General features: G+C 34.0%; 1 protein-coding gene across 10 annotated transcripts in view; it reads left to right on the plus strand.

Annotated features, from left to right (window-relative positions):
• LOC147834296 (uncharacterized) overlaps window positions 1–25,000 on the plus strand; it is a 340,821-nt gene that overhangs the window by 209,829 nt on the left and 105,992 nt on the right. For 4 of the 10 annotated variants that reach the window (XR_015506368.1, XM_087279746.1, XM_087279748.1 and 1 more), the window contains one exon: window positions 8,394–8,476. The exons of 3 other annotated variants lie outside the window; for them this stretch is intronic. The gene's annotated coding sequence lies outside the window, so the exon portion shown is untranslated. Of the gene's footprint in view, window positions 1–8,393; window positions 8,578–25,000 lie in introns of those variants that run through there. 3 more of the 10 variants (XR_015506370.1, XR_015506367.1, XM_087279745.1) reach the window with 3 other exon arrangements.

Consider the following 25,000-nt stretch of genomic DNA (forward strand, 5'->3'; position numbering starts at 1 on the left):
ACTTTTCTTTACTGACAAGATATACAGCCAGGTACACAATGTTCCTGTGTGACAGGCGATACCACAGGGTTTCTTTCTTGACAATCAGTTCATATATGTAATTTTACAAGTTTTAACACACAATTTCAAGAACAATGAAAATGTCTGACTTCTTCTAGGTCCGTTTTTTTCAAAGGTTTAATCTGGATGAAATTGATCCAGATTTAGTAATCCTGTTATACGATCCTTGATCACAGAATCCAGCTTACTTTTTGAGCCAGTTTTTCAAAGCAACATCAGATTGGATCAATCTGTAATGAAGTTTTCATTACATTTTGGGCATGAAATCCACGCTGAATCTACCCTTCTGATGGAATCAGTTTAATGCAGATTTTTTTGGATCAAAGTGATCCAAATCCTACCAAAAAGGTCTGAAAAACCCAAACTAAAGGTTTGATCTGGATCAAAACCAAGATTGGATTACACAATCTTTTTTTTTTTTTATTAGAATATACAAAAAGGTACACAATTTGAGATGATACAAAGACAAAAACTATGAAACAATAACAAAAATACCAAAAACGACTACAATACAGTCAAATACTGGCAGGTGCGTGTGTTTGTGCATGTGTGCATGTATATGTGTGTACATGTAAAAGAAACTTGGTAAACAGTTCAGAGTACATACAAAAGGAACAGTAACAGGAAGAGGAAATGAGAAAGAAAAAACGGATAGAAAGAAACCAGTCAGTCAGTGATGAGTGACAACAATGCTAGTGATATAATGATAGTAATAATGACAGTAAACAAGCAAGAGAGGACAACAGCAATAACCATCATCAACAACAACCACTACAATGATAATAATAAGAATAAATCACAAGTACTACACCAACTACTTCTACTACTACAGAGAGTTTCTAATGTTACGACTATAACTACTGCTACTACAGCCACAACCACTACTACTTCTACTACTACCAAAATGTCTACTACTACTGATACCATTACAACGACTACTACATCTACTACTGATACTACTACAGCAATGACTGCTACTACAACAACTACATCTACTACTTCTACCACTACTACAATGTCTACTACTACTACTAATACCATTACAACGACTACTACATCTACTACTGATAGTAATGTGGATTACGTGATCTAATCTGATTATGTAATCTGTTTTTTTCTTTAGAAAAACCTATTTTCAAGATTTGATCCAATCCCTTATCAGAAATCCTAGTGGATTACTTTTGAAAAACCGGGCCCTGGTGTTTAGCCGGAAATCAGAAGGAATTGTGCATATTCCGCCACCTGCTGGATTGGAAGTATGGGACGCAACTTAAAGGATGCGGGTTCAGCCTATGTTTTTAAGTTCAGGCGACAAACACTATTACAGACTAGTTGAGACGCCGAAAACTTACCAGGTTAAGTAGAATTACCAACTTTGTTGTTTCAGCTTACAAAATCATGTTGAAAAAAATAAAATGCACAATATGTACATTTTAAGACCTAAACAGCCAATATCTTATTAATAGGCAAATAATAAACCATTTAATAGTGAAAATTAGTCCCTTTACTAAAGTGTTACCTACAGTTGTGCTTATATAAAAGTGTTTCTGAATTCTACAAACAGCCTTTTTAAGGCCGTAGTTATATCCAAGCAAAAAGCGAAGTTTTAAGGGATAACATCGTTGACAGCAGGAGGACTTTAAATTGCTTTATTTGCTTCAACAATATGATAAATCCAATAGCTCTCTCTCTCTCGTTTCCCACCTCGTCGTCGTGCCTATTCATGCAAGTTTGTGATTACGGATAATATGCTTCCCTTTTGCTGCGCCAAAAACCAGTCAATATCGACTTTTCACGTAGCAGAGCCTCACGCGGGTGATGAATGAAAGAGAAATGAAGTCGTTGTTGGTGTTTGGGCAGAAGTGTGTAGCGTGTGTCCAGCCGCACTCATCGACTCTCTGCTTTATCGGCCGCTGGTTTCTCATCAGCACTTTCCAGAGGTCTTCGACTGGCCGTCAGCGGGGCTTGTGTTCAGACGGGCTTCATTCACCTGCTCTCAGCTGGTGCCGATGCCTCTGATCGGAGCTCTGAAAGGTGTTTCTGTAGTAACCGCACTTCCTCAGCGGCGCGCCGTTAAAGCCTGTTCACTGATCTTCAGAATCGTGACTGTCAGACTAGAGCGGCCTGCACATCAATACGATGCCTTTTAAGAGTGGATTCATGAGCTATGGCAAGATGTTTTAACATTTAATCTTTAAACTGTACTTGTGTACCAGCCTAATCTCACGAGGAAACATCTAGAAGGTAGGAGCATGTCTTGGAAGGCCAGACTTCATCCATTTTTCATTATATACTGTGCTCAAAAGTACACTCCTCACAAATCTCTCTTTTAAATTCATATTTTCTATAGGAAGCTTTACAATATTTTATTTGTGTATATACAATAGATTAGTCAGTACTGAAGCCAAATCTGGAGCTAATCAAACTGAATAACTTGATAAATGTATATGTTAGGGGAAAATATTGTACTGCAGGGTTTTTCAAAGTCTAAGACAGTAGGCCTCCCTTTTGACACAACTTATCCATTGGCGCCCCCCTCCTCCTAAACACATGCGCTCACACACACGCACACACACACACACACAAAAAAATTCTGGAGGTTTTCCTGCTACCTCATCATGCTTGGTTTCAAGGTTTCGCCGAAGTTTAGCGGGTCTCATGCTGTCATTAGCCAAAATATCTTGACAAACCACACATAAAGGTCGTGGTGCATCAGCTGGTCCTGTACACGTAAATCCTAAACTCAAATACTGATCATCATATCGTCGTCTTTTGGGTTTAAGCCCTGAACTTGAAAGCTTTGAATCGGGGGGTCTCAGAAACCGATCCATTGTATTAGCAGCATAGACTGTAAATTAGCAGGCATATACCTGTATTGGCGGGCTTGCCAAACAGAAGCGAATTTACAGCTATGGCCTTCTGGGTAAAAAAGGTTTTCTTATGTTTGACGTGTTATTTTTTTTAGCTTTGTTTAATTAAAACGTTTAAAAATAATAAAAATACGTATAATAATTAAACTTAATAATTATATTTTTATTATATAATATTTTTTCCCGCGCCTCCCCTGACATGCTCTGGCGCCCCCCAGGGGAAGCGCGCCTCACACTTTGAAAACCCCTGTTGTACTGTATGTTGTGGTGTCGAGCCGCATGTAGTTGTGACACATTCAATTGCTTCTGAAATTTTTGCACATTATAATATAAATTCAGCCTCACATTGTGGCTCATTTACAAACTACCTCCAAAATTTACATCCATCATAAAACTAGTACTTGTTCATTATCAGGGCTTGACATTAACTTTTTTTTCAGTCACAGCCACTGTGGCGAGTAGTTTTCCAACATTACTAGCCACTCGCCAGTTTCACTAGTCACAATTTTATTGTTAGCAAAATATAACCATATTATATAATAATATAACATATATATTACGTAAAATATATAACTTTGGCATGCTAAAATGGCTTAATTTAGTTTTGTGTTATTTCCACATGCCTTCTCATTCATTTCACAGAGCATGAGCAAATGGGTTATGGTTTCAAAGTGTCGAATTGCAATTAGTTTCACATGACATTTCGGGGCTCAACACTAAGGATTTACCAATTTTTTCCCAGGCTCATTCTGAAAACGTATTCCTGTGGCCATTTCTGCAGACAGCAAAATAATTTCTTGGAGGTATGTGTTTTTGCAGTTTTTGTTTTCGTGAATCCGCGAGAGTGCCGTTTGCGCCCGCGCTGTTCTCACGTAAAGCCACCAGAGGCCGCTGTTGAATGAACCTCTGTCGAAAACCACTGAAGCCCTCGTCATGATCGCCTGTCTCACCGTGTGCATGATCATTCTCTCATTCGGTATTCACCTGCTTTCTTATGCTCACGAGAACACAGTTATTATTGTCATCTTTCATGTTGGCCCTTCATTGGACAATCCTAAAATCTGCTCTTTAAGAAAACTACAATTTAAAAATGGCGTTTTTTGTTGACGTTTAACACCTTGTGACTAAATAAAGGGCGTCAATGTGATTGGCACACCAACGCGCAAAACAGCAGGCGTAAAAAGTATCATTTTTTAAGAAACACCTCATGCTCGTTTTTTCTTGTTTGTTTCAACGCACCGCAGAAACCTTCTCCACCAATCAGATCGCACTTTTCTACACATGCATAAAGCTGCTGAAATTACAGTAAACAGCACTTGAAACTGTCAATGCGAGCACACATTGAAGAAGATTATTGAAGGCGATATGAACGTAGAGCTCTTCGTTGCTCTGTGAACAATAATAATTTCTTCATCGCTAGAGCTGGAGCTGCTGCTTGAAACATCCATGCTTGTTCGATTCCGCTTTCGAGAAAAGCGTCCCAGTGTGTACAAGCCTTTACCCACCACAGCTGAAATCTATGCGCATTTGGCAGGTGTTAATGTCAAGCCCTGTTCATTATCCATTTATTTATACTAAAACAATTTAAATTGGGTTAGATTTTTTCCATTCTACACACACCGTTTTATATTATTTTGTCTTTTGTTTCATTAATATGCATCGGACTCGAATCATCACTAGTATCTAAAGATATGTAATACTATATAAAAAAGTAATGTCTAATGAATGAGTACTAAATAAGGAATAAGTTCTGCTACAAGTAGTATCTTATAAAAAGTAATGTTTTGTAAACACAAATTTTGTAGATTAAATGGAAAACACTTTACAAAAAATGTTGTTAGTTAATCTTAGATAACGCTTTTACTAACATAAACAATGAACAATACTTTTATTACAGTATTTGTTTATGTGAGTTAACGTTAGTTAATGAAAATACAGTTAATGCATATTAACTCACTCTACTGTACATTTACTAACGTTAACAAGCATAAATTTTGATGTTAATAATGTATTAGTAAATGTTGAACTTTGGTTAATAAATGCTGTGCAAGTATTGTTCATAATTAGTTTATAGTAGTAATTACATTAACGAATGAAACCTTATCATAAATTGTGACCATTAAATGTTAAAACAGCTTGCCATGGCTTTACTTCTTTAGATGTGGTGTTTTGTTTTTGTTTTTGCTTTTCTTTTTCTTTTTTATCACCGGGGCTTTAAGGAGCTTGTAGTTTATTTTTCAGAGATGATTGAAGCTTGCTGACAGCAGCATGAAAGAGTGTTATCAGGATAAACCCTATCTGTGAAGCTGTACCTGTAAATTCATCTGCTTTAAAACACTAACCACCACAACACAGCAACACCTGTGTTACAAAAATACAGAATGTGACAATTACTGTCAAACTTCAGATCACTCGCTGCCATTGCTCTCTTTTTTTCTCTCAAAGTTCCGTGTAAAAGAAAAAGAAAGTTATAGCAATGCAGGTCTGCAAACTTAAACAAACTGAATAAATAAATAAACTTAATAAATGAATGAATACATGACTAAACTGAATAAATCAGTAAATAAACAAATAAGTTAAATGAATGAATAAATAAATTAACTGAATGAATGCATACATGAATAAAAAGAACTGAATAAATGAATAAGTAAAATAACTGAATGAATGAAAATATTAATAAAAATAAAAAGTTAAATAAACAATGAATGAATGAATAATTAAATAAATAGACTGAATATATGAATAAGTAAAAAAATGAATTAATAATTTCATTTTCTTTTCGACTTAGTCCCTTTATTAATCCGGGGACACCACAGCGGAATGAACCGCCAATTTATCCAGCACGTTTTTTGCGCAGTGGATGCTCTTCCAGCCGCAACCCATCTCTGGGAAATAAATAAATGAATAAATAAATAAAGTGAATGAATATATAATCTCAATTAATGAATAAATAAACTGAATGAATAAATAAATTTAATAAATAAATAATTAAATAAATAATCTGAATAAATAATGAATTAATAAATAAATGGGGTGATGTGGTGTCGCAGTAGGTAGTGCTGTCGCCTCACAGCAAGAAGGTCGCTGGTTCTAGCCTCAGCTGGGTCAGTTGGCATTTCTGTGTGGAGTTTGCTCCCCATGTTGGCGTGGGTTTCATCTGGGTTCTCCTGTTCCCCCACAATTCCAAAGACATGTGGCTCAGGTGAATTGGGTATGCTAAAACTGTCCGTAGTGTGTTTGTGTGAATGAGTGTATGGGTGTTTCCCAGAGATAGGTTTCAGCTGGAAGGGCATCCGCTGCGTAAAACATATGCTTCATAAGTTGGTGGTTCATTCCGCTGTAGTGACCCCAGATTATTAAAGGAACTAAGCTGAAAAGAAAATGAATAAATAAATAAATGAACTAAATTAATAAACTAACTGAAATAATAAATTAATTTACTGAATGAATAAATAAACTGAATAAATAAATAAATAAATAAATAAATAAATAAATAAATAAATAAATAAATAAATAAATAAATAAATAAATAAATAAATAAATAAATAAATAAATAAGCTGAATGAATAATTAAACAAACTAAATGAATAAATGAAAGAATAAATAAATAAATAAATAAATAAATAAATAAATAAATACATTGAATAAATAAATACATTGAATAAATAAATAAATAAATAAACTGAAATAATTAATGAATAAACTGAATAAATACAAAATTGAATGTATAAATAATCTGAATGAATAAATAAATGAACTGAATAAATAAATAAACTAAAATAATAAACAAATATAATGAATGAATAAATAAATAAATACATTGAATTAATGAATAAATATAATGAATAAAAAAATAATATGAATGAATAAATAAATAAATGAAGTGAATAAATAAATAAACTGAAATAATAAATAAATTGAATGAATAAACTAAAATAAATAAATAAATAAATAAATAAATAAATAAATAAATAAATAAATAAATAAATAAATAAATAAAATATCTGAATGATTAATTAAAACAACTGAATGAATAAATGAAGGAATAAATAAATAAATACATAAATTGAATGAATAAATAAATTGAATAAATTAGTAAATAAAATGAATAAATTAGTAAATAAAATGAATAAATAGATAGATAGATAAATAAATAAATAAATAAATAAATAAATAAATAAATAAATAAATAAATAAATAAATAAATAAACAAATAAACAAATAAATAAATAAATAAAATTAATTTATAAATAAACTGAATAAATAAATAAATATATAAACTGAATAAATAAACTGTAAAAAATAAATTAAAACAATAAATAAATAAATAAATAAATAAATAAATAAATAAATAAATAAATAAATAAATAAATAAATAAAATGCTGAAATGAAAAGGCTTAAATGCACAAAATGAAGCCATAATTTATTTCTGATGATGTGATGCATGTTAGAATAAAATATTTAAAAATCCAATATTTTAATTAATTAATAAAATAATATTAAATTATATTAAAATAGAAATATTGCAATTTACATAAAAATTATATGCAAATATAACGCATAAACATAAATATTAGAATCAGAAATATACTGTATATGTTCTTTAAAATAGAAATGACCATGACCATGAGTACAAAAACCTCACAATTAAATTCCACTTTATTATTATTATTATTATTGTTTTTATTATTATTATTATTATTATTATTATTATTATTATTATTATTATTATTATTATTGTTATTATTATTATTATTATTATTATTTAGTTAAATTCTTTTAGATTACATAAACATCAAATTTGAATCATCCAGTCTAAAAATCCCAGCTCCACATTCATTTTGTCCTTTGCCATAATACAATATCCAAACACCTTTAATCATCATCCATAAAAAAGATAATATGATCACTTTGTCAAATGGCGAGGCTTAATTACACAGATTTCATGCACATATTAGCCTATGCTAATCGCAGGATTAACCTCAGGGCCAAAAGGTTTCATCCGCTCTTCCCCAAGGTGATTACAGTAATAAAAGCTGAGAACTCATTCGCCTGTAAATTTTTTTGTGATACAGAACTCATTTGCATACATGTATCAAAGCATGACGGAAAGCAAATATCCATGCTTTCTTTCCAGGGATGCATTTGCCTCATTTTTGTGGCCTTTGGAAATCAAGGTGCATGAAGTTATTTATAGATGAAGAACAATTTGCCCTGTAATGACATCAAGCCATGCATCATTTCTCTCTGCCGAGTGTTAGCATTTGTGGCAAGGCCCATTAACACATTATAATGGAAGTGTGACATTGACATGCCTCGCAGGCTTCTATTAACATAGATCACAGCTTGTGTACGTTGACTGATAGAACATCCTTGTTTTATTTACGCTATTGTTAGCCGCAGGTAAATAAGGCAGCGTAATCTGGGCCCGTCACTCATTTTTTTTTCTTTTTTTCCCCCAGCGGAGCAAAAGTCCGTATCAGAGATCTGCTCCCGACCTCCAGTCAGCCAGGCGGAAAATCAGTCATTCTGGATTCAGTCACAGGTGTGTTTGTGTTTGCGTGACTGTGTGCGTTGGGGAAGCGATTGTAAATGAATAGAAATTGCGAATAAGTTTGGAAATGATAAGCAAAATCTCTGACAGCCTGTCTGATTTCCTCTGCTGGTCATTTGTGGCTGTTATGGTTGTGTACACTGATTTTTTTTTTTTCAATTTGCACTCTTTAAAATCAATGAAAATTGCGTTTAATTATATGCATGCTCATTTCAGGTTGTTTTTATTATTATCATTATTATTATTTTTATTATTATTACTATATTATTATCATTTTAATACTATTATTCATTCATTTCCTTTTTTGGCTTAGTCCCTTTATTAATCTGGGGTTGCCACAGTGGAATGAACCGCCGATTCTTCTTCTTTTTCTTCTTCTTCTTCTTCTTCTTCTTCTTCTTCTTATTATTATTATTATTATTATTATTATTATTATTGTTATTATTATTATTATTATTATTATTATTATTATTATTATTACTATTATTGTTGTTGTTGTTGTTGTTGTTATTATTAATATTGTTGTTATTATTATTGCATAATTGCAGTTGTGATCTCATGTTTTTATGCACAGTGTCGCATAATTGCATTTATTTATTTATTTATTTATTTATTTATTTTTATTATTATTATTTTATTTATTTATTCAGTTTATTTATTCATTCAGTTTATTTATTTATTTATTTAACTGTTTATTTATTTATTATTCTTTTATTATTTTATTTATTTATTTAGTTTATGTATTCATTCAGTTTATTTATTTATTCATTTATTTATTTATTATTCTTTTATTATTTTTTTATTTTTTTATTTAGTTTATTTAGTCATTTAGTTTATTTATTTATTTATTTATTTATTTAATTAATTAATTTATGTTTATTGTTAACACTCAATTAAGTACAATCATACAATATTTTAAGGTACATTTGAATCTCAGTGTGTGACCTTAAATGACACACAATTTACATACATTTTTGTTAGGTTTACTAACTTAGTACTCAAATTTTGTTCAATTATGAAAAAAAAATTATATAAAATAACAAAAGAAAATATTAATAATAAATATTAAAAGACATGCAGGGTGAGAACGCATGTCATAATATAATTCCTTTCAGAGTAATCTCAAATGACCACCCTCATGATACATATGAGGATAACGCACAATGCAATGTGAATATACATAACCATATAAGTATACACACATTATGCATGCATCATTACAAAAGCAGCATTTATCTATCAGTTGAGCATCTTCTATTTGTTTATAGCAACAAAATCAGGTCTTCTAAATGAGATAAATTCAACCAATTTCCTCCATTTTCCCATGCATTTATTTTAAATTGCAATTTTGTCTTCCCATCTCACCTGTTTAACTTTTATCTCATAATTGCAGTTAATGTATTTACATTTTTGTATACAGTGAGGCAAGCTACAGTAATAGTGACCCTCCTGTGGAGGAATTTTGGTCTGCTTATCTTGGCAGAATTGCTGTAGCTCATCCACATTGAAGGGTTTTTAAGCATGAACTGCATTTTCAAGGTCATGCCACAGCATCTCGATTGGATTCAAGTCAGGACTTTTACTAGGCCACTCTATTGTCTTTTTGTTTTTCTTCAGTCATTCGGAAGTGGACTTGCTGGTGTGCTTAGGATCATTGTACTGCTGTAGAACCAAAGATAGTTTCAGCTTGAAATCACTAACAGATGGCCAGCTATTCTCCTTCAGGATATTTTATCAAACATTTTAACACAGGGCTATGCAGTTTAGGGATTTAGTTTCCCTTAATAATAAAAACCTCCATTTAGTCAAGTCAAGTGAAGTCAAGTCAGGTCAAGTCAAGTCAAGTCAAGTCAACTTTATTGTCAATCAAACTATGCAACAGTACATTACACAGCAGACTGAAATTGCGTTTCTCCCATACTCCAATGTGCAATTTAAAGCAAGATATGACACACACCAAACATAAACTAAACATTTAACTAATATAGTACAATAGATATTCAATAAATAGACAATAATAAACTGTGAGCAATTACCAGATATCCTATTGCGCCAGAATATGGCCAAGTTGAGGTATTTATTGTAGTGCTGTTAGGTGCAGTATGGCAAAAGTTCAATATAAAAAGTGAATGATGTGTTCACTTGTGTTATCTTTGACTAATAGTATTATTATTAGTAGACTATTATTATCATTATTATTATTAGTAGTAGTAGTAGTGGTAGTAGTAGTAGTAGTAGTAGTAGTAGTAGTAGTAGAATTAGTAGTATTAATAGTAGTAGTAATAGTATTATTATTAGTAGTAATAGTAGTAGTGGCAGTAGTAGTATTAGTAATAGTAGTAGAATTAGTAGTAGAAGTGGAAGTAGTGGTAGTATTAGTAGTACTATTATTATTAGTAGTAGTAGTAATAGTAGTAGTAGTAGAAGTAGTAGCATTAGTAGTAGTAGTAATAGTGGCATTAGTAGTAGTAGTATTAGTAGTAGCTGTGGTGGTAGTACTGTAGTAGTACTAGTAGTAGTGGTAGTAGTAGTAGTAGTAGTAGTAGTAAAAGTAGCAGTATTGCATTTGTGATCTCACAATTTTAACTTTCATATCTCATAATAATATTATTCACAATTGCAGTTGTTCATATCTTCCATCTCATATTGTAACTATTTTTTTCATTTGACATTCTTATTTTGCTTAATCATACTGAATTATTTTATTTATTTGGTAACATTTTAGTTTAAGTAAAATTTGTCAATAACTAGTGATTTGCTATCTGCCTTTTTTAAGGTATTGGCTGTTTATTAGTTTGTATAAAGCCCATATTCTATGTCTACATGAGTTGATTGAGGTAAAAGTCAGGGTTAATGCTTTACTGATAGAGAAAAACGTACCCTAAAATATAGTGTGACCCATATTTTTTAGCACAAAAATAAATCGAATACAATCGAATAAAAAAAGTTGAATTTTTGATCAAATAAATGTAGCCCACACTACGTGAGCATAATGAATTGGTCACACTTTATTTTGATGGTCCTTTTGAGTATTAGTAGAATGTCTGCTTATTGTCTGTTGATACTGCTCCAGTAGTTATAGTTCTGACTATATTCTGACCAGAATTCTGACCAGAAGCAGGAAATCAGAGCACATCACACCTGTCCTCAGGTCTCTACACTGGCTGCCAGTTACATTCAGAATAGATTTTAAAGTGTTATTACTGGTCTATAAATCACTAAATGGCCAAGGACCTCAATACATTACAGATATGCTCACTGAATACAAACCCAACAGATCACTCAGATCTTTAGGATCAAATAAACTAGAAGTTCCAAGAGTTCAGTCAAAGCAGGGTGAATCTGCCTTCAGCCACTATGCCCCTCGCTGCTGGAATCAGCTTCCAGAAATGATCAGATGTGCACCAACATTAGGCACATTCAAATCAAGACTGAAAACACATCTGTTTAGCTGTGCCTTTACTGAATGAGCACTGTGCTGCGTCCGACAGATCGCACTTATGTTTTTCGTTTTCTTTTTCATTCTTTTATAACCTATTTTAACTCCTTTTAATTTGTTTTTATCTGTTTTTAATAATTTTTATTGTCTGCATTTTATGTTCCTAAACTTGTCTTTTTTATTCCTGTTTATGTAAAGCACTTTGAATTGCCACTGTGTATGAAATGTGCTATATAAATAAACTTGCCTTGCCTTGCCTATATAGTTCTGACTATAAGAAACTTTTCAAGTACATGTCAACCTACAGTAGCCCTAACCCCAACCTATCAGTCTACTTAAGTTCTAATGAGAATTAGTTGGCATGCAGATGCAATGTAACTTAAATATCATCAAACGGACCATCAAAATAAAGTGTCTCCAGTGAATTTTGAACACAAAAAACACATTTAGACACAAAGTAATAATACATTATTTATAACTCTTCACCAGCATGAAGTGTATTTACAGTATGTAAGTGATTCATCATCATTTCTAAAGTGAAATCAAAGAAACCTGCCTGGATAAACTCAAGAATGTGGCTTGGTCTTCAAGTAGCATTGAAGTGTTTGATAAGCACCATAATTATCTACTTAACGCTTCTCATCAGCTTCTCAAACCACTGTTTGCTCAGTAATACAACACTCTTCACAGCAGAGTCTAAAGCCTGTGCAATCAGCCTCAACATGCTAATACACTTTCATTTATGAGCACATTTCTGTGAATGATGCTTTTGTGAATGAATTTTTATTGTACACAAGTGAATGTGAAGAACATCTGTGAGAGTGTGTTGCTGCACCATCTGTGTCTGGATCTGTCTGACGTGAAGTCTTAGTTCGCAGACATGCCTGAAATGATGAACGGTTATAATCGGTCATCACTGCCAGATAAGCCCAGACTCAGTGATCAAGACCTGGCAACGCAGTGTAATATCGCACAATTCCAATTCTCAAATAAACAGTCAACTCATTCTCCAATTATCTACAGTTTGTTTCGTCCGAGCGTTTTACCTTCTGATATCCAGCTAGGTGTGTGTGTATATATATATATATATATATATATATATATATATATATATATATATATATATATATATATATATATATATATATATATATATACAACAGTTCTGTCTGGTTCTCGAATCTGATTGGCTGATAGCCGTGATATTTAAGTAATATCAGCAGCCGTACAGCCTCTTTAAGCTACGGTCACAGTAGAGTTTGTGTGTATGATATTTTATCGTACGGCGCTGCGAAAAGAGGCGGCAATAATAACAAGATTATAAGGCATTAAAAAAGCGAGTGATTGCTCCATATTTTCAATTTCTGTACAGAGAGGTCATGTTTTGATCCTCGGTTGTTCTCATGTAGTCAAGTGATGCGATTTCGCAGGTCAAAGTTCACCAAGCTTGAACTTTGCACCGCAGCAACCTGCGAAACTTAACGCGTGACCCTGCGTTTCCGGTCTGACGCATTCGCGTGCGTATAAATGGGAGTCTATAGGAGTAAAAGCCCAGTGTGACCGCAGCTTTAAGCTTTGTATATGACTCCGCCCACACACAGCCAGCAAAAAGGAGACACTACAGATCTAAAGTTTAAAAGATGCTTGCTCAGCTGTTTAACTGTCAGCTTATGATTTGAATCCAACGTGGAAGAAAGTAGTTCCTTATACAAAAGGGTTTTTGAGACTGTCCATGTTTGATTTTGTTTTTATATACACAATTATGCTGTCAAACGCTTGTATAAAAGCAATATCACACTCGTAGCAGGGCGATCTGGCTGTATATATTGGCAACGCACGCCTCCCACCAGTGCCGATATACAGCCATATCGCACTGCTACTCATGTGATATTGCTCATATATATATATATATATATATATATATATATATATATATATATATATATATATATATATATATATATATAATAGTAATATATATATATATATATATATATATATATATATATATATATATATATATATATATATATATATATATATATATATATAATTTTTTCTTTTTTCTTTTTCTTTGTTGGAATAAGTGCTCTATTATTCCATGCGAGTACAATACAAACTCAGGAGGCAGAGATCAATATCAAAAATATTATTTATTATGTACAAATGAATAATTCGATTAGGGCCCTAGGTCGCACAACTGTGCAATCTGCGAGAGTTTTTTTTTTAGGACTAAAGACTCAGTTTATAAGGTGGGTTGTCTCCGTCAGAGACCTCCAAAGGCCCCAGTGTGTTTTCTTAAATGGTTACACTGGAAATCAGAAGCGAGAGACACGTTATTTTTATTGTTTCTGCAGCACATTCCTTGTCCAAGATAGCTCTTTCTGCAAAATGCCTTATTAGCATGCAAAATACATTTCCTCAAAGGCCAGTTTCGGTTAACATATAATTTGACAGAGCATACAAAATATAGCAAAGAATATATATATGGTAAAGAATGACTGTAAGGTAAATGATTTAACGTCTCTTTAGGCAAAGCATACACAACATACTAATAGAGAATCAAGGATAACTCTAATGAGAAATGAAAAAAAAAAAGATTTATATTTTCTACAATATTATAAGTGGACTTCAGGGAACATTACACATAAAAATCATTTATGACCACTTTATAAACAACTAGTTGATTAAACTAGACCTTGCTGCGACAAGAACGCAAGATGTATTAAGATGTGCATGAAAGGCACACATTAGTACACAGTCACACCATCTTTAAATATTTATTTCTAAACAACTTTGAGGAATACGGACAGGCGATTACAGACGTTTGTTCTTGTTGCTTAGGGGACGGACGGACGCAATCCACGCAATGCACGCAGTACAGCGCATTCAGTGAGTGAGAGAGACTCTTCAGATCAGCACGCATGATCGCGTTCATTAAATTTGCTTAAACTAAGCGTTCTAAAGTGTATTTTACAAGCAAGGATTCTGACACAGCGACGTGAAGCAGATGCTTTACAAAACTTGCGTGTAAGGGGGAAACACGTCAAACTTAAGGACACATTTGAAGGCTCAAAGGCAGAGGAATGCACTGACATAATCTGGCATCTTAAATATATGGACACAAATGCTCCGATTTTAATATGATTTAGACAAAACTCTGATTTAGAGTCTAGACTATCATGTAAACAGTGATTTATGATAACATTTAAAGGACCACAGACACCTGCGTCGCAAAATTGAGAAGCGAGATCAGCCATCGGTGGCAGACTGCGGAGATATGACTGAGGCCTCCCTTTGCGCTCTCTAGGTGTCACGAGCACTCGCTGTCTCGGGCACTCGCTCTCTCTGTCAGTGACGGTGCTGCGCGCATTAGCCTAGTCAGCAAAGTGGATTTTTCCGTCCTTAAAATAGCAAAAGTGGATTTTGACATGCCCTTAATGCGTTTGCGCCTTGCACTTTGCGCATGGATCGTCAAAATAGAGCCCATGATGCTAAAAATCTTACAGAATTATTTTGTTTTATTTATTTGGTAACACTTTAAGTCTCATTTCCTACTAACTAGTGGCTTTTCACCTGCATTTTTTTAAGATATTGGTTGTTTGTTAGTATTTATAAAGCACATATTCTGCATTATCTTATTCTATGTTCCTTAATAAATAGCAAGTTATGAGTTTATTAAACATGTTAAATTGACGCAACATATTTTACATTTCACAAAAATGCCTATTTTGGATAACAGCAATTGTGACTCATTGGTTTTATTTACTATTCTTTTATCATCATTCTTTTATTCGTTCACTACTTTACAATTATGACTTCATATCTCACAGTTTTGACTCAATTACACACTGAATCAACTCCACTAAAAATCTATAACCCATCCACCTATTGTTTAGCAACAGCCTTCCACAGCTTCATCAGAGCATTAACACTTTTTTTTCTCCCTGATATCCAGCAATAGTGTTACCGTTAAACTAGCAGTTGATAAAGCTCTGGAGATTTCGTCTAGACCAGTGTTCGTGTCTGTCAGTGTTTTGTCATTATCTGTGAAGTGAGTGATGGTGGTGTGAGAGTCTCGCTGTGCAGACACAAGAGTCACTCAATGCTTTAAATGAATCCATCAGCTGCTCAGACATGGACATCTCGCTCTTCTCCACTTTCACAGCGTTTCCTCTGTATGTCAGAGATACAGTGTTGTTCTGCTCTCCCAGAGATACAATTTCTGTTTTTTTTTTCTGTCTTGATGTGAGGAGACTCTGGGGATCAATTCCTAGATTTCTACCAAATGCACCATTTTTTTCCCATTCTCAGGTTTTATAGCTAATAGACAGGATTCAGGCCTTAGCATTGCGTATATATGTGGATCTGTGCTAATGATTCTGTGGGGTTTTGTTTTGTTGTCTAAAAATGGCTAAAAATGTAGCACAAGTAAAAGTTTCTGTTTTAAATATCACTCAAAGTATGAGTAAAAAGTAGCCCTTTCAAAAGTACTCAAGAGTAGAGAGTATTACGCTGTGAAAAGCTGATTCATTTACATGTAATTTGTGGATGTGTGTAAACGTAACATTCTGTAGTGCATTTAGTTATTGCCAAGCAGGCTCAAAATGTCATAAGACATTAATATTAGGTTAGATTCAACATCTAGCCCGTGTCTAAGGACAATGTTATTTTGATGTCCAGTAATGACATCATTGATATTTGGTTGATTTTAGGTTGTGTTGGAAAGTGAACCAAAAACCAATGTTGAGCTAACATTTTAAACCAGCATCATATTAACTTCAACTACTGACATTTATTGAACAGGTATAGCATTCAAAATCCAACAACTGTTGGATCTTGTAACATCCACACAACGCCAAGCTGTAACATTATTAGGCGTTGATATTTGGTTTGATTTGATTTTCGATTGGATGTTGGACATTGTCGTCAGCCTAACGATGGGTTCTGACGTCAATCCAATTTTCTTTTCCAAACAAAATGCAAAATCCCCACAACATCAATCTGACATAGGCCCAATCCCAATTCTACCCCTTAGCTCTTCCCCTTAACCCTACCCCTCATTTTGTGCGTGCCAGTGAAGGGGTAGTGGTGTCCCAATTCTCTTTAGCTTGAAGGCGTAGGGCTAAGGGCAAGGGGTATACACCCCTACAAACAAAGACTTTTCAGGACCGCACTTGAAACCAAGGGGTAAGAAAATTTCCCAGAATACACTAGCTCCAGCTGAACCCTGAAGTAAGGAGATCCACTAATTAGTATTTTTGTCATTGTTATGAATTTTTACAACAAAAAAACAAGTTTTAATATATTCATAACCACATTCATATTTTACCGTCATATTTAAAAAAAATTGCTAAAATAAAAACTGCTAAATTTCAATCTAGTCGCAATCTATAATCCCTAATAATAACTCTTGTACAGCAGTCCACAACATTCTGACACTCAATGACACTGGAATACCCTGTCAGAAAAGTCTAGTGGCTGGGAATAGGCTTTTTATAGTGTATTTTATAATGTTAATGTTGTTTTTGGTGCGTTTACATTAATGAATATGACTACTGTGTAAATGCAAAGTACTGTTACGATCTTATTGCCACTTTAGATCGTTATGATAACATAATACATGGTTTCAGTGATTTCCTAAAGATATATACCAAAAAAATAACACAACTGGAATCACTACAGTTGTCACAATCATCTGAACTCATATGAAGCAAGAGATTGCGAAGACAAATGATGACGTGTGCAGAGGATGTAGTGCTGTCCCAATTCTTAGGGGTAAATTTTAAAGCCCTTCCTCTTAACCCTCGGTTGCAAGGGCTAAAGGAAAGGTGTAGGGGTACAAAAATAGAATTGGGATTGGGCCATAATGTTGACGTCTTGTGCCAGCTGGGTGTTTAAGGCCACTTTTTGTCATGACACAGTAAACACCCATCATCTTCTCATCAGTGACATGCATCTAAACAGTCTCTCGGTCAATGGGCTCTATTTTAACAATCTAGGCGCAAAGTCCAAAGCATTAAGGGCGTGTCAGAATCCATTTTTGCTATTTTAAGGACAGAAAAATACGTTCTGCACCGTGGCGCATGGTCTAACAGGGTTGAGCTCATTCTCTCAATGAGTTATGGGTGTGTTTTGAGAATAAACCAATCAGTCTCATCTCCCATTCCCTTTAAGAGTCAGTTGCGTTGCGCCATGGCTCATTTGCTATTTATATGGCAGCAGGGGCGGACTGGCCATAGGGAGCACCTGATGGTCTATCTGTCCTGCCACCATGATACTGGCCTGCCGTCCTCCCTATAAACATCGCGCTTCTCTTGTTTTTTAATAAAAGCAAATACAAATATGCATAGAATAAGGAATGCTGCTAATAATAATAACTTTATACAAAAGCAAATTGTCATGAATAAACTGCAAAAGCCTCCTGAGATGAAGAAGGCAAGAAGGCAGTGGTTTTTATATTTATGTAGAAAATAATAATTTTTGTAATATTTGAATCCTTTAATTCTTTTTCATTTGTAAAGATATTTGCGTATTGCTGTACATCATGTGTGTATTAAGCAATGTGAAGGGAGGCGCAAAACTAAAGCGCTCTGCGCTGGACTTCAGACCTGCTCTCAGTTGGTCTATTGAGATGTCTGTTTTAATTTCCCAAAATAGCAACGTGCCAACAATGTGCCATAACACACCTCTTATCTAGACCGAAACACCCATGAGTCCACAGAGTTGCACGATTGGATTTGCTATTTAAACAATGTGGCGGAAAATGGGAAAATTAAGGTTGCGCTGGTCTGAAAATAGCAACACATGATAGAAACACGTTTTGCGCCTTATTGTGCCAGGTGTACTTTACGCCATGGTTGTATGTTACTCTGTTTTTAAAGTTCATTAAGGACTTTTATCTCAAAAGCTAAAAAAAAAAAAAAACAATGTGGATCCCTGGTTTGCGAGAGGTTTGGGGTGTCCAAACTTGGTACTGGAGAGCCGGTGTCCTGGAGAGTTTAGCTCTAACCCTAATCCAACACCCCTTAACTTGTATAATCAAGCTCTTTATAGAAATACTAGAAACTTCCTAGCAGGTGTTTTGAAGCAAGTTGGAGCTAAACTCTTCAGGACAACGGTCTTCCAGAACCAAGTTTGGACATCTCTGTTTTAAACATACCAAAAATAAATGAACCATGTAATGAAGATGTTATTTATAAAAGATTACTTTAATTGGGGATTTCATTCATTTTCTTTTCTGCTTAGTTCCTTAATCAGGGGTCGTCACAGCGGAATGAACCGCCAACTTATCCAGCATATGTTTTACATTGTGGATGCCCTTCCAGCCTCAACCTCATCAGTGGAAAACACCCATACACACTCCTTCACACCCATGTCTCCCCACGCCAACATAGGGAGAACATGCAAACTCCAAAAAGAAAAAAAATCAAATAAATAAATAAATGCATTATTTATGCACTCAGAAAATAACCTTTGCTGCTTGTTTACTAATTTAAAATGAGTTTAAACAAAATTTAAAATGAGTTGTAATAAAACAATTCTTAAGGGTTTTTTTGTGGACAACTTAATTGAATTGTGTTCAATACACTTATTCATTCATTCATTGTCGGCTTAGTCCAGGGATGGGCAAACTTGATCCTTGAGGGCCGGTGTCCCTGCAGAGTTTTGTTCCAACACTAGTTAAACACACCTGAACATGCTAATCAGTGTCTTTAAGATCACAAGAAATCTATAAGCAGGTGTGTTTGATTAAGGTTGGAGCTAAACTGTGCAGGACACCGGCACTTCAGGACCGAGTTTGCCCAACCCTGGCTTAGTCTCTTTATTAATCCGGGGTCGCCACAGCGGAATTAATCACCAACTTATTCAGCACATTTTTACGCAGCGGATACCCTTCCAGTCACAACCCATCTCTGGGAAACATCCACACACACACACACACTCATACACTACCGACAATTCAGCCTACCCAATTCACCTGTACCGCATGTCTTTGGACTGTGGGGGAAACCAGAGCACCTGGAGGAAACCCATTCGAAACGCAGGGAGAACATGCAAACTCCACACAGAAACGCCAACTGAACAGAGGTTCGAACCAGCGACCCAGTGACCTTCTTGCTGTGAGGCAACAGCACTACCTACTGTGCCACTGCGCCTCCTCAATCCACTTAAATTTGTAAAAATTAAGTTAACGTCATCTGTGTTTGAACAACATGAACTTGAACATGAACTAGGGCGACACGGTGGCTCAGTGGTTAGCTCTGTCGCCTCACAGCAAGGAGTCCCATCCGTTTCTGTCTGGAGTTTGCATGTTCTCCCTGTGTTTGTGTAGGTTTCCTCCATGTGCTCCTGTTTCACCCATGATCCAAAGACACGCGCTATAGGTAATTTTGAACAAACTAAATTGGCTGTAGTATATGTGTGTGGATAAGTGTGTATAGACATTTCCCACTACTGGGTTGCAGCTGTAAGGGCTTCCGCTGTGTAAAACATTTGCTGGATAAGTTGGCGGTTCATTGCACTGTGACGATGATGATGAATAAAGCGACTAAGCCGAAGGAGAAAGAATGAATGAGTGATAATAGTAAAATGTTGATTATTGAGTGAACTATCCCTTTAACAAAACAAAGAGACCAGGATTGGCCTTTTTCACATAAATACACGTGAGAGCCAATTACAGTACTTAATCACAATAATAGTCATATTTTTATGAAATGTTTAATGTAAACACATTTGTTCCCCAGTCAAGTAAACATCAGCTGAGATACATTCTCTTCTAGGTCAAAAGAAAAAAAAAAAAGACAAACGTGAAGAGAAGGTGGCCTTTTCCCAGACTGATGATAATGTGTGTTTAGTCTGTGAGGGGTTTTATGATAAATGAATTAATGTCTTTTGACGCGAAGTGTAGCGTAATTTGCAGAAAAATAAATGAAGGTAAAGTGTGGACATTTGGGGAAGACTGTGAACTGGGGGAATCTGTCATGAGCACTTATAAGTAGATGACACCATCCGCATGGACTCCTTTAATGACGCTCTGGAGTCCGACAGCGAGAGTGAAATATTTAATGCTTCTTATATAAATATAACCTCTCAGAAATTATGTTTTTCTGCACTCAGTCGTATGCAGAAATAGGCTTTGAGCTTACATAGTATTAGTATTAGAAAATATGTAATTTCTGTACAGTTTGGGGTGTGTATTCATTCATTCATTAATTTATTCATTCATTTAAAATTTTGTTATTTTGTTAAATGTAATTATTTATTATTAATGAATTTATTGTTATATTTCTTTTGGTAATTTTGCAATCAAATTTATTTATTTATTTATTTATTTATTTATTTATTTATTTTGGAATAATGTATAATTTATATGTAAGTTTTGTTATTTTTTTAAATGTAACTAAATATTATTAATTATTTAATTATTTTTTGGTCATTTTGTAATTAAATAAATTTACTTAATCATTTCTTTATTTATTTATTTATTTATAATGTTGTAGAGTTTATAAATAGTTGTGTTATTTTCTTACATTTAACTAAATATTATTAATTAACTTATTAAAAATATTAAATATAAGTTTTTGGAAATTTGTTATCAAAATAATTAATTGTATTTATTTATTTATTTAAGTGTAGTGTTGTAGATTTTATAAATACTTTTGTTATTTTGTTAAAATTTAACTAATTATTATTAATTTATATATTATTCAATATTTTTTTGTCATTTTTGTAATCAAATTTATATATTTATTTATTTATGTTTCAATACATTAAAATGATACTTTATGGCCTATAACACATTTATTATTAGCATAGGTGAGATTATATTGTAGTTTTATAAATTATTTATTGTTATATTTAACAAATCTCTAAAATTGTAACACCAATAGTTTCATTATTACATTTAACTAATTATTAATAATTAATTTTTAGATTTTTTTTTTTTTAATTTGGGGGGAATTTTGGAATCAAATGTATTTATTTATTCATTATACATTTATTTATTTATTTAAATTTTATTACATCAAGTCATAATCAATTAACTATATTAACATACATTACTATTTAATATAGGTGAGATAATGTTGTAGGTTGTATAAATTGTTTATTGTTATATTCAACACTTTTTTTTATAACAATTTTGTATTTAATGTATTTATTGATTTATTTTATTTATATATTTTTTTCTTCATTACATCAAGTTATACTAAATGGAATATAGTAACAGATTTCTTAGTATTTGAGATAATATTTTAAGTTTTATAAATAGTTTATATATAGTTTATAGTTAACAAACCATTTAAATGCTAACAATTAAATACTTATTTATTTATTTATTTATTTATTTATTTATTTATTTATTTATTTATTCATTTATTTTAATAGTTTTGGTTGGTCAGTTCCACTGTGGCAACCCATAATAAATGAATGAATAAATGTATGAATGAATGAATGAATGAATGAATGAATGAATGAATGAATGAATGAATGAATGAATGAACGAATGTATTTGTTTCAGTAAATCAATTTATACTAAATGGACATGAAGTAACACATGATAATATCTGGATGCTGTCTATGAAGACAGCTCATAACGATTTGGAACACAGCCATAAAGTACAGGTCCTCAGGTTGAGTCTCTTTTAAATCAGGCAATGATCAGACGTGCGTGTGCAAACATCCCCTTATACAGCTGCGTTGGACACACACACACACCCAATTCCAGGCATTTTCACAGTTGTGTAATTATGCAATTATGCCAGAATTATACCGTCTTGAACACACATTAGTGCACGAGTGCTCAGCTGGGAGAAAATCACATTTTTGAATAACATTTATTATAGCTATTTATCTGTGCTTTCGTAAATCAACTCATTTGCAGTCCGGAACAATACATGCCAGCAGCGTAATGCATTTCAGAAATATTTAGGGCTCTAAGGAGTTTTGCAGCACTCATGCATCCTCTCTTTGGAAGAGTGACGGTGCATTGCTTTATAATGTGGCATCATGTTTTCATAATCAATGAAAGGCAAAATAATAAACAGCCCTAGGGATTCAACCATCTTGGAGAGTGTTCAGGCCAGGGGCGGACTGGGACTAAAAATCAGCCCTGGCACTGTAGCCACACCAGCCCACATTACCACACCGACACAGCCCCACCCAAGGACACGCACATTCCAGAAACGAAACCAGAAGGAAATCCACGCAAACATGCAAACTCCACACAGAAACACCAACTGACCCAGATAAGGCTCAAACCAGCGACTTTCTTGCTCTGAGGCAACAGCACTACCTACTGCGCCATCACACTGACCCCTTTTGAGACTAGTTCAGTAAATTTTATGTATTTGGCAATGTCTGACTTGACTGCCTTTCCCTTTTTTTTTTTTTTTTTTTTTTTGCACTTACTGTTTGTTTTGACATTCTTGCCAGATTTTGATTACATCTGAGTAGCCTCAGATTGGGTCGGCCCATCTCGAAACCAGCCGGTCGTTGCCAATTGGGCCAATGCTTAAAATTTACTATTATTCTTACTATTATCACCATCATCATCTTAATATTCACATCTCGCACAAGATAAAAGATGCCTACATTTAAAAAACAATACATATGAAAAAATAAATAAATAAAATAGGTGACCGGCCCACATTTAAAAAATGGTCCGGCCCTTCTGGCATTTGCCAGAATTGCCAGATGGACAGTCTGCCCCATGGTTCAGGCGTACTTGACATGTAGGCAGATTTTTACACTGATCATATATGTGAAGTTTATTAATTCATTCATTTTCCTTAAGCTTAGTCTTTATATCAGAGGTCTCCACAGCAGAATGAACCGCCATGTAAACTGTATATTTAAACTAATTTCGAGAGGATCACATGTTTGCAGGTCCCGCTTTAGCAATCACATGATACACCATTCAGATGAATTATAAATAGCCAGATTTCCTTACCTCAGCCATCTTCGTCTTAAAGAATCCCTCATCCACACCTACTCCTTTCTAACCTGCTTAACTAAATAGAGGGAGCTCTTGAAACCTACCTGAGCTCAGACTCCCTTCTCACTCAATGAAACCAGAGGGAGCCCCTTGCTCGAGGATCTTCTCAGGACAGCATGCCAAACTCGCTCTTATCAATCATCAGCTAAGTGTGATCTCTTGGAATTCAATTATTTACATTATAAGTTTTCATTTCAGAAAGCGGCAAAGTAGCCAGAAGCCATTGATCTTCAATGGGAGCAGCGTAATGGTCTTCGCTTGTGTGGGTGTTGAGTTGACTTGAAATCAAGTCAACTTTATGGTAATGAGCCATGATGCGGTTCGGCGCCAAGCAATCAAAATGTAGAGCTCCACCGCTTGAGAAGAGAGAAGAGAACACAGTCACTGTGAACTTCAGACCACAGGGTTTGATTATTGCAGTCACTGGTTTTCCAATTACGCACAATGTTTTTCTACAGGAACATACATTAAAAAAGTTACTGGCGAAGTTACCGGCAAGTTACTGATGTGCATTAATGTTATATACGCTTTTTTTTTTTTCTTTAAAAAGCGGGAATCTCATGCAACAATATAAAACAGTATGGCTGCTTTAGGATATTTCAGACATATGGACACACTGGATAATTAAGTTAAGCCACACCACATGCAATTTGATCTTCCATTGTTAAATGAATTTGATAAAAAGTGTGCAACATTTTCATGCTAGAAAGCATGCTTTATGCAGGAATGTAACTGATATGATATGCTGCAAGGCCTCCTTTAAATTTGAGATCACCGTGGTGAATTTTGATGCTCTCGCTGCTGGAGCTGAAGACAGACAGCGTTGTCGTCATGGCGGCCCAAGCAACCTTTAACGCTCTCACCGCCTTTGGAGTGAACGCACAGTTAGTCCCTGATTTATCAGCGGTCGCCACAGAGGAATAAACCGCCAACTTATTCAGCATATGTTTTACATAGCTGATTCTCTTCCAGCCGCAACTTAGTACTGGGAAACACCCATACACTCTCACATTCATACACTACGGCCAATTTAGCTTATTTAATTCACCTATAGCGTATGTCCTTGGACTTGTGAGTG

This window comes from Danio rerio, chromosome 13 (assembly GCF_052040795.2).
Source record: "Danio rerio strain M-AB ecotype USA chromosome 13, GRCz13ab, whole genome shotgun sequence".
Classification (NCBI taxonomy): Eukaryota; Metazoa; Chordata; class Actinopteri; order Cypriniformes; family Danionidae; genus Danio; species Danio rerio.